General features: G+C 33.5%; 2 long non-coding RNA genes across 2 annotated transcripts in view; one reads left to right on the top strand and one right to left on the bottom strand.

The window, feature by feature from the left end:
* The window catches only part of LOC139811971 (uncharacterized), a 20303-nt gene extending 6402 nt beyond the window's left edge, over positions 1-13901 (bottom strand). The window contains exon 1 of the long non-coding RNA XR_011731792.1: positions 13782-13901. This is a non-coding gene — a long non-coding RNA (uncharacterized lncRNA). The remainder of the gene's footprint in view (positions 1-13781) is intronic.
* LOC139812409 (uncharacterized) lies at positions 4650-5520 on the top strand. Its single transcript, XR_011731865.1, has 3 exons — positions 4650-4877; positions 5010-5185; positions 5269-5520. It is a non-coding gene; the product is annotated as an uncharacterized lncRNA (long non-coding RNA).
* Positions 13902-14124: the final 223 nt, after the last annotated feature.

Below are 14124 nucleotides of genomic sequence, written 5' to 3' on the forward strand. Positions count from 1 at the left end.
CTTGGGTAAACACCCGGCTTCAGCAAATGATCTCCACAAAACATCGACCTACGGGGTGACTGATCACCGCCCCAGGGTCAAACCGGAGGCACACCGGCGAGGACCGAGTTCCGTCCGCCGCTAAGGACCAAAATTTGAGGAGTCGCACGCCGCCGAGGGACCGTTGCCCGCCCCCAAGGATCTCGTATCGACAGCACTGCGCCGGGACACCGCGGGCTTGCAAGCTCGCGCCCGATTGGCTCACGCGCTCCTCAGGAAGGGGTACCGTATCGATTCCGCAATCGAGCGGGTCTAGCGTTTTCACTCTCTGGTCGTCCGTCGGCGAGATACTAAGTTTTTCTAAGAGATAGCGATAGCCACCCCGAGTCGGGTATTTCGATAATTGTCTGGCGGATCGAGGATCGTTGGAAGAAGGTGACGGCGAGGAGCTCAGGAGGAGGCATATCCCGGTGAGGTTGCCCGTAAATGCGATATGTAAAGCCACGACACCGCCCTCCGGTGCACGCTCTCGCTCGGGATAACGTATGTTAAGATTGAGTGTAATTTCGCGATCGATAACGAGAGCGAAGGGCCTCGGGATGGTATCGTGGCCGCGGAACCGTGGTACAAGCGTTATGGCGAATCCCTGGAGATCGCGATAGGCGTTAATGAGTTCGATATCGCGAGTATATTGCGTTGTCCTCGCGACCTTGGTGTACGGCCGCATACGGGCCGGTATTTCGTCAATTGCGTTACCGTTTCTTCGCGCCGGGAAATTCTTGTGTTCGAGCGTCGGTGTTAGAGTATCGATTTGTGTTCGGATCTCGTTATTACGGGTGATAATTGTGCTCTCGCGTTGAGAAACTTGCGTCCGGTATTAATTGCGTTACGTCCTATGGCGTCCCTGCTCGTGATAATCTCGAATTTTGCGTTGGAATGTCGATGGCATTGTTAATCGCGGTCGAAGGTCGTTCCCGCCGATTGATTAATTATGTTAGACTTGTATTCGCGTTAAGAAATTACCGGCGTTCACACGTTTCGTGCGTTTAGATGTTACTTGCGTAGTTCTTCCTGGCGTTCCGTGGTTATTAGACGCGTACTTCGAGTCAAAGGTGGTGTGGCCTTCTCCACACCTGGCGCCCAACATTATTAGCGATATCGCGACTTGCTTGGTTAAACGACTCGGCGCCTCCCCGTTGCGCCCGAGCCGAATATCTCGCGTTAAGTTAAGATATCATTGCGACAGAGTTTTCGTACGGTTTTCGACTCGAATTATTAATTGTGTGAGAATAGAGCCTTCAGCGTGTTTATTAGAGACTCTTCAATTTCTTGATTTGTTTATTGAATTTATTTTCTCGACAACCAGTACTCAATAAATGTTATTTTCTTGTTATCTGACTGAGTATGAAATTATCGTATCACCCCGCCGAAAATCGCGCTGCCCTTCATTAACCCCGCCCGTGATTAGGTCAAGCTAGCCGATTCCACGCACCTCCACACTTCGTTTTGCGTCTCGTTTAGGTTTTTTTGCGATTTCGTGGACGCGAATGTACGCGTCTGGCGCCCAACATTCGGAACATTTCGTGGAGTATCGGAGGTGCGAGGAAACCACTGGAGAGGCCTACTATCCCGCTAAGTCCTTTTGATCCTCCGGTCCTCAGTATATATATATATTGTGTCTCCGGTACACGTCCCGGAGCTGTCACGTAGATGAGAAAACATAATTGTGATACTCAGTGACTCGCACTATCTACTATATAAGGATCGACTTTTTATATTGCGATTAATCAAAAACGCACCTAAGTCCGAGGTGCACCGAAAATAGGCGAGAGAACTACTTAAGGCTCCTGGTCCCTGAGCCGAGAGCCGAGAACTCTGCGTTGACTCTGCGTTGACGCCGTACCGTCGCGGCAGAAATAAGAACTCTCTCCTCTCACTCTCTCCAATGGAGAATTCTGTCTTGTGACATGTTGACAACCTTATTTTAAGTTGCGGTATTTTCTTTATTATTCGATCTGTACTTGTGCTCTAACGTTTAACGTATTCGTGAAACTCGTAAATTGACCGTATGGTAAGATTTGCAAGAAATATATATGCGGAAGGAACATTCACCACTCCTTTCGATAGTCGTCAAACGGCTTGTTTTCCGTATGTTTAGGCTTCGTTTTATGGCTGGTTTGTTTATTGTCGAGGGAAAAGTATAGTATCCGGTCAATTTTTGAAGTGTGCTGAAACGATCTGTCGTGATTTTTTATTGAAATGTCTTTTTATTTCGGAAAATACCGCAACTTAAAATTAGGTGTTTTCCTCGCCTCGATAGTAAGAATCCAATATGGCCGCGGTGACTACCCAGGAGCCTTAACTTTTGCACTACACTTATTAATCGTAATATAAATTAGCCGTCGTACCGTCTCGTAGCTTTTATCTGAAATATTAGATACATATTATTGCGGAATAGAGAAAGAGAGAATACGTATTCTTTAGCGCTGTCAGACCGGATGAGTCTTACGCATTCACTATTTTTCAATACAATTTAATTTAATACATATTACCATCTCTTCCGCAATGTATATATACACATATGACACAATTTTTAATTGATTACATAAACGCACATTCAATTTTAGCCATCGATATGTTAATTACTTGTTAAGACGTTAGACAGCGTATTGTTTGTTAATATATGATGTAGAATTAGTTCTAAGAAAAAAAATGTGCCAAAATTTCGGTCAATTAATAATAAACGTCGTTCATTGTTCATTTCGCCGGAACAGATTGCTCTCGATTTGTTCCTTTCCGGAATCTACATATCACATGCTTAAAATCTTTTTCAACACAATATTGTACTTTTTATCGGAATATTCCCGAGATTTGTGGATGCCTTTAATCAAAACAAATAATTAATCTTGTACTCGTACAAGTACTGGTTTATTAAAGGACGTGTATCGCATGACTTCTTATGACTTGTGTAAAAAAATTGAACGGGAGTATATATATATATATATAATTAACCAACAAAAAAAAGCAGGATCTTAAAATTTGCAAAAATTCCTTTATCAGACAATAGCTTATCAAGCAAAAATCAATTAAATAATTAATGTTTTTACTAAATGATTTCTACTAATTGTATATATTTATTATTTCCATTTTGTTCTATCGGTTAGTTAATTCTTCTACGGAATTTTTGCAAATTTTAAGATCCTGCTTTTTTTTTTGTTGGAAAAGGAAAATGTTTACGCATACCCTAAGGCCGGTCCCCAGGGTTATGCCGGACTTATTCACCGACTAAAAACCGAAATGCTGTAGCTGTACAGAGAAAAAACATATTTGATCTTTTGAAATCGTCAACGAGAGGAAAGATTGCTTTAGAAGAATTTAGAAAAGATCAAACTATCGACACGCGAATTATATCCGACTTAGTCGTTGAACACGAATTTGAATGTTCAGGTTCCTACAGGTATGATATTCATTGTGCGGTTCCCAGTCAAAATGTCTCTCCTAAATGATCTCATACAAAAAAGTCTCGGAAAAAATATCTCAGTTCAAAATGTCTCAGTCCAAAAATATCTCATTGTCAGTTCAAAATGTCTCAGTCCAAAAATATCTCAGTCCAAAAATGTCTCAGTCCAAAATGTTTCAGTCCAAAAATATCTCTGACAATAATTAACTTTGAAGGTACATCATACATTAATATTACACAATATCATTATAATCAATTACATCTTACAAATTTTTATTACAAAATATGATTATAAAAAATTAATATTACATTTAATTAGTATTAGGACAGTTGTAAACTCATGTGACAACTCGTCTCGCGTGGAAAGTGTATATGCGTGGAGGCAGTAGGTTCCGCCCCCCTGCGGGGGGCTCCACTATTATTAAACTAGACACATAGTGTGCCTTCAAAGTACATGCATGGACTTTCCACGCGTGGAAAGTTGTAAACCCATGTGGCACCTCGTTTCGCGTAGAAAGTGTATGCGTGAAGGCAGTAGGTTCCGCCCCCCTGCGGGGGGCTCCACTCTTATTAAACTAAACACATAGTGTGCCTTCAAAGTACATGCATGGACTTTCCACGCGTGGAAAGTTGTAAACCCATGTGGCAACTCGTTTCGCGTGGAAAGTGTATGCGTGGAGGCAGTAGGTTTATGACTAATAAATCACAAAAAATTAAGCCAACACTAGAAACATGTACCCGCATCATTTAAATCGACGATTTAGAACGTTAATAAATCCAGCAGACGTTTCATCCCACCAATATTATTTTACTTGAGATATTTTTGTTCGATACATTATTGCCTGAGATATTTTTGGACTGAGACATTTTGGACTGAGATATTTTTGGACTGAGACATTTTGGACTGAGATATTATAGACGAGATATTTTTGCTGAGATGTTTTGGCTGAGATAAAATGAGGGGTCACCTCATTGTGCATATTACATCATTCCAACATTTTAGGTTCTTGTATTATTTACTTCTGCCATGATAAGATTATATGACTATTATTAGTCTGTTTTATATATATTGTATCAATGGATAAGTTTTAACATTAAAATTTATGTACAGGAAATTTGTTATATGGAAACATTATATACTTAATAGACTATTTTTCCGGAAAATTCGACCATTTTTTAAACTAAAAATTTTTTTTTATTTGTAGAATAACAACTGAAAGGTTTCTTGAACTTGCTGCCGAACTGGGAGCTATTTTTCAAAGACCAGACAAGACCATAACAGAAAGCTCACAATTGTTCTTCTTTCCTTATCAGAAGTCGACATCATTTACCCGAACAGCAGCAAATGCTGGCGGAGTGTTATATGAGAAGTATTTAAAATACAGAAAGAAATTAATTAAATGCGATATAATAAAGGACAAAAGATTATTACATGAAGGTATAATGAAATTACTTGGATAACTGCATTAAGATTTTTCTTACAACTCATTTTATTTGCGTAATTATTCCAAAATAACTTCTTCTTGTAACTTTCAATTATAGACGTTATTAATTGGGCTTCTAATTACAGACATTCCACAAATTCAACAAGAAAGTGATATTGAATGGCTGCAACAAAATGATGAACCACTGGATGAAGTAGTCGAAAAGTGGAATCAAACATTCTTATATAGACAACGATGCAAGAATATTAAAAACTATTTTGACACGTACAAATGTTTACGATCGAATTTCGGGCTTTTATTGGTAAATTTTGTACTTTAATTACTGTATCTTTGTAAAGGTATATTTTAATTACTATAATTAAATACTTGTTTGTATTTCGACAGTTGTCTCATGATTTTGATGCCACGTATGAAGAGTCGAAAAATAATTTTATTGAAAATTGGTGTACAGTGGCTTCCACGATCGTCAAATACGCCCGCACTAAAAAAAAAAACTGTCCTGTTTAGAGGAAAATTTGATTGCAGCAGGTGAATTATATTAGGTGTATATGCATTACATCAAAGAGGATGTACTCGTAAGTCGTAATGCTTAAATTTCAATTTTGCCGCAGGAAAAGAACATATTGCAGCATTTCTTTGTCTGCCGAAATTTTGGGAGTGATCGTACGTAAAAGGAAAAGCGATGGTTCATTACCAACTTCTGCAGATGTGATTAACAGTTTTTTCGTTCATTTTAAGGTAATTCATTAATTTATGAAAATGTTCGGTTTTCGTATATATATAGATTATTTACAAAAAATATTTACAATTTCTATCAGTTTTTTTTAATTATATTATAATTATTTACAAATTTATTATATTACAATTATTATTTACAATTTTATAACTATTAAGAAAAATTAAAATAAAATAGTTATAGAAATGAAATATATTTTTAGTCAATTTAATATTTGTAATTAAATTTTTTGTATATTTTTGTACAGACTTCTGAAGAACTAACTGACTTCAAAGCAAAGTTACAAGCTTTCCATAGTGCCCTCCCATACGTAGCATTCATCGGAGATCTACTTAACGAAGGTTCCACCGATAAAGATACATATGTTTTTTGTGATTATAAATAATTTAAAATTTTAAAATTGAATCTAACAAAATTATCGAGGCTTTCGATTATTGTTACAAGGCCTTTTTTGCATTAAATACCGACTTCACGCCGGAATGTCGCCATATTTGGGTTGTTTTCAAACACATATTTACAAAAATGCAAATAAAAATACTAAAACATACACGATAGTGACGAAACTTATAGATGAACTACAGAAAATCGATAAAAATAATTAATATTGTCAGTTTGTTTATCAAAGGAAAAACATATTAAAAGAAATATAATATATAGTTTAACCGATCATATATTTGTTTCGGCATATCACACGCCTTAATTGAAGTAAATGTTACATTTTTTGTAATTTCTATATATAATAAACTTAGTACGATAAATTATATAAATCTCATTATGTCAAATCCAATCGACTTGGGAGCTGAAATGATGTTGTTAACATTGCAATTGTACAACAATCCAGTAATACCGCGGAATGTTGTTTTGCAACTAGTTGTGGATACAATAATACATTTTGTTATGTTACATATACAAATCATATACTACAAAAAATGGAATATTTGTCGCAGAAATATGATTCATCTGTAGTACGCGATATGAGAATAATTTAACCCTTCGCCCGTAAACTATAATTTGACTGGCATCGTCCGTAATCTGGGTCGTAAATGTCCTGTCGTTATTTTGACCTAGTAAATAGTGTTCAAAAAATCTGAAAAAATTCTGTAATACTTGTATACTATCCTATTTTATAATCCCAAAGTTTATTTAGCGATTCATTATAAAATAAATTGTTTATAAATAATTCTTTATGCAAAAAATTGATAAAAATCCATTTTTATTAAAAAAATCATATCTCATTGAATTTTAAATCAAAATAAAAAATTCCAACGAGGTTTTATAGTTAAATATGTGTACTTCAAGAAAAAAATTCTGTATATGGGTCATTTTTAAAAAAGTATAATTATTCTGAGGATTGAAAATGGCGTTTTTCGGGTTAAAGAAAAATAAGACTTTTAGCGTAATTTTTTTACATTATTTTATTAAAAAATCATATAAAATCGTCTTTCTCGTAAATACTATCTGATATTTGTCGCTTGATCATCCATTGTACTCTGAAGTACATGTAATTTCTTTTTACACGTGTTTTTATTCATCCACTCAAATTTGAGGTTATATATAATAAAAAGTATTACTATATAAGTAAAAATAGTAAATGAAAATGACGTTTAAATTAAATATTATATTTGTGTATTATACTACTAGTAATAAATACTTATTTTGTGTAAAATTAAGTATTTATTAGTACTTGAATCACTGTGATCCAAGTATTGCACAGTATTTTGTTACTGGTCAGTAATTTATGAAAGTAGTATTTAATACAGGACGAGTATTGAATACTTAGTATTAAATTTCTGATGAGAAAGCATTTAATATAGGTGAAAAATACTTGTGTAATAAATACTTGTGTTGAATTACTGATGAGTATTTCAATGTTAGTACTGAAGTACTGAACCAAGGATTCCATGTGTAATAAATCACTGGCCAGTATTTTAATATTAATACTCAAGTACTGAACTGAATATTCCATGTGAAATTAATCACTGACCAGTACTACAATTTGTATAGAAACATTATAATGGGTAATTCCTGATAATATTAAGGAAAAGAGATAAAAGTAAGGCACAAATACATTTATATGAAGGTCTGTACTAATTCGTCGTGATAAAAGTGTACAAGTTTGAAATAGTACTGAGGATATCATTTTAATATTTAATTCAAAATTTTATTACTCTTTTTAAACTGAATTGTTTCTTAAGATGATTTTTGAAAAATTATATATTGCGCTGGTTATGACACATGTAGACTATATATAACACTTACATCAAATTAAGAAGTAGTCTACCACGTAAGGCAGTTGGCTCACGATCCAGAGGTCCCGAGTTCGATCCCACCAAGTAAGTGTTTTTTTAAATACGAGACAATATTTATAATTATAGACTGCATCTTAAGAAACAAATTTAGTTATAAAATAGTAATAAACTTTGAAAAAAAATAATTTTTTTTTATGCCAGGTAAATATCGGAAATCGAAATATTGGTGAGTAATTCAATACTAAGCACCAGTAGTTCTGTGTAGTATTAATCACTACCTATAATATTTATCACTACCAGTATTTTCCCAGTATTCCCAAATAATATTGACAGTATTAAATCACTGAGATTTTAGTATTTAGTCAGTAATACTTTTCTGTAAGGGATTTGACTCGCTGCTGGTCAAGCACCACTGGCGAATTCCAACGAAACTTTTAGTTCTCCCCACTACCTACTTTTTTTACGAGGGAAAAGCAAGCCCCCCCCTTTTCATTTCGGCGGTATTCTATTTTGAATTTCGGCTTGATGCCATTTACGACCCAGATTACGGGCGAAGGGTTAAAATCTTCAAGTATAATTTTATCGGAATTTCAAACGGAGCATAGAAGATTTTCATATTATGAGCAAAACGATCTTATGATTATGCCAGTCGAATACAGTGTAGGGTCAATTACAAAAAAATGCAGAATTTGGAACTGAAAAAAATTTAGAAGTTAAATCATATTATACGCTACGTATATTCCACTAAAGTGGAGTTTTAAAACTTCTTTGGAAATACCAGGAACATTTGATCTAATAATAAATTACATGAATAATTTAAAACTGGAAAAATGATATCATTAAGAACTTTATACAAGGGGACGTATGGAAAGAAAAAACGAAGTCTTTCGGAAATAAACTTGTACTTCCCGTATCCCTTACAGAAAAGTATTACTGACTAAATACTTAAAATCTCAGTGATTTAATACTGTCAATATTTATTTGGGAAATACTGGGAAAATACTGGTAGTGATAAATATTATAGGTAGTGATTAATACTACACAGAACTACTGGTGCTTAGTATTGAATTACTCACCGATATTTCGATTTCCAATATTTACCCGGCATAAAAAAAATTATTTTTTTTCTATTTTATTTCTAATTTTATTACTAAATTTTATTACTATTTTATAACTAAATTTGTTTCTTAAGATGCAGTCTATAATTATAAATATTTTTTCGTATTTGAAAAACACACTTACCTTGGTGGGATCGAACTCGGGACCTCTGGATCGTGAGCCAACTGCCTTACGTGATAGACTACTTCTTAATTTGATGTAAGTGTTATATATAGTCTACATGTGTCATAACCAGCGCAAATATATAATTTTTCAAAAATCATCTTAAGAAACAATTCAGTTTAAAAAGAGTAATAAAATTTTGAATTGGATATTAAAATGATATCCTCAGTACTATTTCAAAACTTGTACACTTTTATCACGACAAATTAGTACAGATCTTCATATAAAATGTATTTGTGCCTTACTTTTATCTCTTTTCCTTAATATTATCAGGAATTACCCATTATAATGTTTCTATACAAATTGTGGTACTGGTCAGTGATTAATTTCACATGGAATATTCAGTTCAGTACTTGAGTATTAATATTAAAATACTGGCCAGTGATTTATTACACATGGAATCCTGGGTTCAGTACTTCAGTACTAACATTGAAATACTCATCAGTAATTCAACACAAGTATTATTACACAAGTATTTTTCACCTAGTATTAAATGCTTTCTCTCAGAAATTTAATACTAAGATTCAATACTGGTCCTGTATTAAATACTACTTTCATAAATTATTGACCAGTAATAAAATACTATGCAATACTTGCATCACAGTGATTCAAGTACTAATAAATACTTAATTTTAGTATTATTAATACACAAAATAAGTATTTATACTAACCAGCTAGTAATACTTTTTTGTAAGGGATTCATTTTTCAAGATGAATGGGAAAGCGGCAATGCACTTGGCTCTAATGCCGGAAAACAAAATTTGATTCTGTATATGCATCTCTACCTTGTTTCCCTCCGCAATATGCCTTGCAATTGGAAAATATATTACTAGTAGGTCTGTTTCAAGCAAGTCATCGAAACAATTTGGAAATTTTAAAATATTTGCAAAATTAATTTCGGAATTAAATGATTTGAGAAAAGATGGACTTCTTGTAAAGGTAAATGGCAAAGAGCACAAAGTCTATTTTATACTGTCTTTAGTTTTAGGTGATAATTTAGCTTAAATGAAATGTTGGGATTTATCGATACGTTTAATTCTGGTAAACCTTGCCGGTTATCAAGGCCACCATTCCAGAGATTAAAACTCTTGTTACCGAAAATTTCGATTTGATAAGGACTTTTAGAATCTTATAATGCGGACTGTGAAAGTAAAAACCCAGCTGAAACTGGCATTAAAGAAAAATGCGTCTTTCATCTTGTAGAAGATTATCATGTATGTGAGTACGTTACTTTAGATATAATGCATGATATTTTTGAGGAACTGCAAATTATACCATGGTACACATTTGCCATGACTTGATATTTAAGCAAAAATTGTTTACATTAGAGTTTCTAAATAATCGATTAGAAACGTTCGAATACGGTTACATACAAAATAAAGTGCCAATTATAAAAAAAGAACACATTCAGACGAAAAAGAAACTCAAAATGTCGGCATCAGAAATGATATCCTTTACGAGATATTTCGACTTGTTAGTAGGCGATAAATCGAAGAAAACAACGAAACTTGGGCGCTGTACGTTTTATTCAGAAAAATTATATCGATAATCACTTCGCCAAGAATCGTGTCAGGCCATGTAACTGCATTAGATGAAACAGTTCCGAGCTTCCTTTCTTTATACAAAAAATGTATGGAGATTTGACGTTCAAATTCCATAATATGACTCATCTTGTACGTACATTAAATAAGAATGGACCACTCGTCCACTATTGGGGTATGAAATACGAATCGAAACATAGACAGCTTAAATTAACCGCTGTATCCACCAGCAGTAGAAAGAATTTATTGTGGACATTAAGTATTAGAAATCAATTACGATTAGCCTACGAACGTTTGACAAAAAATATACAACGCGATAGAGTAAAATTCGAACATTTCGAGAATTTAGATGAAGGTAACAAAATAAAGTATTTCCCATGTAACACAGCTGATGAAGAAGTCATTAAAACACGGCACGCGCAACTAGATGGGATTAATTACGAAATTGATATGATTCTTGTAACTGATATGCAGGGTAATGACAATTTACCAATATTTGGTAGAATTAAGGGGATGCTGGAGCCGTAGCCGAACTCGATCGGCGTCGGTAAAGAAGACCGGCGAACTATATCTGTCCTTGTATAGACAAGATATAGACAAGGATAGCACGCTACAGTGCACGCACACATACGCACGATGCACATCGACATTATACTTTTATATTACGCTTCCAAATCTTGATTTGGAGGGTTTATCGATGTTTTTCTTGTTGTGCAATTCGGGGAACTTGTTTTCGCGTTCGTACCAATGGTATATCTCTTATATGAAATACATCTTGTGACGAGCTGACAGCTCGCCGCAACTCGAGACGCCATATTGGGATAAGAGTAGGATAAGGAAATCTGTACTTCCGTAATTTTTTCTCGTTTTCTATATAAAATCGGAGTTTCCCCGAATCATTAATGTATGTACTGCAATTCTGGAGAAGGATTTTTAATTCTGTCAAATTAATACGACGCTACGTGCCGACAAAAAATGCCGGTAAAACAGACGGCTCCAGCATCCCCTTAAAAGTATATTTATAACAAAAAATAAATTGTATTGCTTATGCAACTTTTTCAAAGTGTTTATTTGACGACCATTGCTACGCTTATAATGTTGAAAATGTACATCAGGGTTTATGTTAAAAGATGCGAAATTATTACTAGACGAACATCAGTGTCTACTGGTTAAATATCAGGGCTCGTTGTATGTCGCGACTAAATATATTGTAAAATAACGTTGTGAACCCATGTATCAATAAAATGAAAAATAATAATAATAATAATAATCTCATTCTCAGAAAACTGTGAGATTCGACTATTATTTTATGAAAAAAAGGATTTACTCACAAAGCGACAGAATTAATTTTTTCTCTATTACATATATATCCTATATACTACATATCTGCTTACAATTAAACTATAATAAAGTAAATGTTTATGATCAAATGTATATATACTTTGAAATTATTGTTTGAAATTACCCCTAAAAAAGAGATTCATTTAGAAAAAGATTTATTATAAAAACAACCATTTGTTGAAGAATAAGATTTATCAATCGTATTTAGTTTACATAATCTATATATCTTTCTGTCATCTGTCAGTCGTGTGTGTGTGTGTGTATACACACACAGAAGAAATATACAGTGAGAGTTAGGCCTCTATGACTGGTCTCTCAGGCAAGCGCGGCTTGTTCGCTGTACCGTACAAACTGCTTGACACTCCCAGGCTAAAACTGCCTGAGTGCCGAAGCTTCTGTAACTTCACCCGCCGGCTTAACAGAGTCAGGTCATAATAGCCGTGGCCATCAGCTGTAGAGACTTAAAATTTTTCCCGTGCAGCCCAATCAAAAATGCCTTAGCTGAAGAAAAGAAAAAAACAAAGAAAAACGAGAAAAAGAAAACATACAAAAAAACTAGACAAATCTAAAATAACTAAAGTATCTTCAAGTACTTTTTTGACATTTTTTGTGATAGGTATATCTATTTACTTCTTACAAATATAATAACTTAATCTAAAATTTCTGTTCCAGTACCTACTTCAAAAGAAAAAAAAATGATAGAGAAAGAAGCTAAAGAAAGGAAAATATATACAGAAAATATTAATGAAAAAAAAGACTTCTGTGCAGTCTGCAACGGAAAATACTCCGAAAGCAAGGAAGATTGGATTAAATGTTTGCAATGTGCAAATTGGGTACATGAGTCATGTTCAGATCTACGATGCATTTGTCACATTTGCGCTTAATATTTTTATCATCGTAGATGCATTTATATATGTGATACACATAAATTTGCCAAAGATAGTTGTTCCATTGAGGAATTTTTGTTTTTATTTTGTCTTTCATACAGTCAATTATTTTATGTGTAATTTTGAAAAATGTACTTAATTCTATGATTCTATATTGTGCTTAAATATTTTTTAATATGACATTTTTATTTTTTTGATAACGACAGTTATGTTATGCACAAACGATTCTGCGATAAAATAAGTTAAAATTAGACATTTATTTGTTTATTAATCATATGTGTTGTGCAATAATATGTGATAAAATAAGTAATGTAATAAAAAATTTATGTAATGAAATGTATTATTGTATAAAAAAATAGTTTTATAAAGTAATCATTAATTTTTAGTAAAAATGTTTAATATAAACTGGCTATGGCTAATATAAACTTAATATAAATTGGCTATAAAAGATATAATCTTTATCGAGAACATATCTTCTATCTGTTTTTTATTTTTTATTACATTTTCATTAACTTAACATGGACTTTAGTCCTTAAACCTTAACCTTAACCTTAACCTTACCTATAGCCAACTTACACCATGATATATGTCAATTTGCCCCACTATCGGGGCAAGCTGGCTACAATGCAGCATGTTCGTATTTCACTTATTACAAAGAAACTATACAGTATACAGGATCGTTTCGGGCATGAAAATGTAGAGAAAGGTTCTCTCTATCATATTAATACTGTTTAATCATGAAAATTAGTTGTTTAAAAGCTCAAATGCCGAAATTGTGAAAACGGTGCCAACGAGCCCCGGTTTCCCCTAATACTATATATAATATAGAAGTTTTAAAATGATAATTAAAAATAGTACTTACCTTTAAAAAATGGTGCAAATTAGATTAGGTGCAATCATCTTTTTATATTTTGCAATTATTCACAATTGAACCCAAAGCATAATCATTCTCTTCATAAAAGAAATATTCTGGACACTTATCAACCACGTATAAAAGTATTGTCAAGCTTTATGCGTGATGGAAATTATATATATAGAAATTATATATATGTATATAATGTAGATTATATAATGTCATGTATGTTATAGGTAAGCGAATAGTACACCGCCCCACCGGGCTGTTTAAGAACATATCGATTGACAGTTAAATTATTTCGTAATGACGATACAATGATAGATGAATTTCTATTTACGTCTTTTCAAAA

Source organism: Temnothorax longispinosus, chromosome 4 (assembly GCF_030848805.1).
Source record: "Temnothorax longispinosus isolate EJ_2023e chromosome 4, Tlon_JGU_v1, whole genome shotgun sequence".
Classification (NCBI taxonomy): domain Eukaryota; kingdom Metazoa; phylum Arthropoda; class Insecta; order Hymenoptera; family Formicidae; genus Temnothorax; species Temnothorax longispinosus.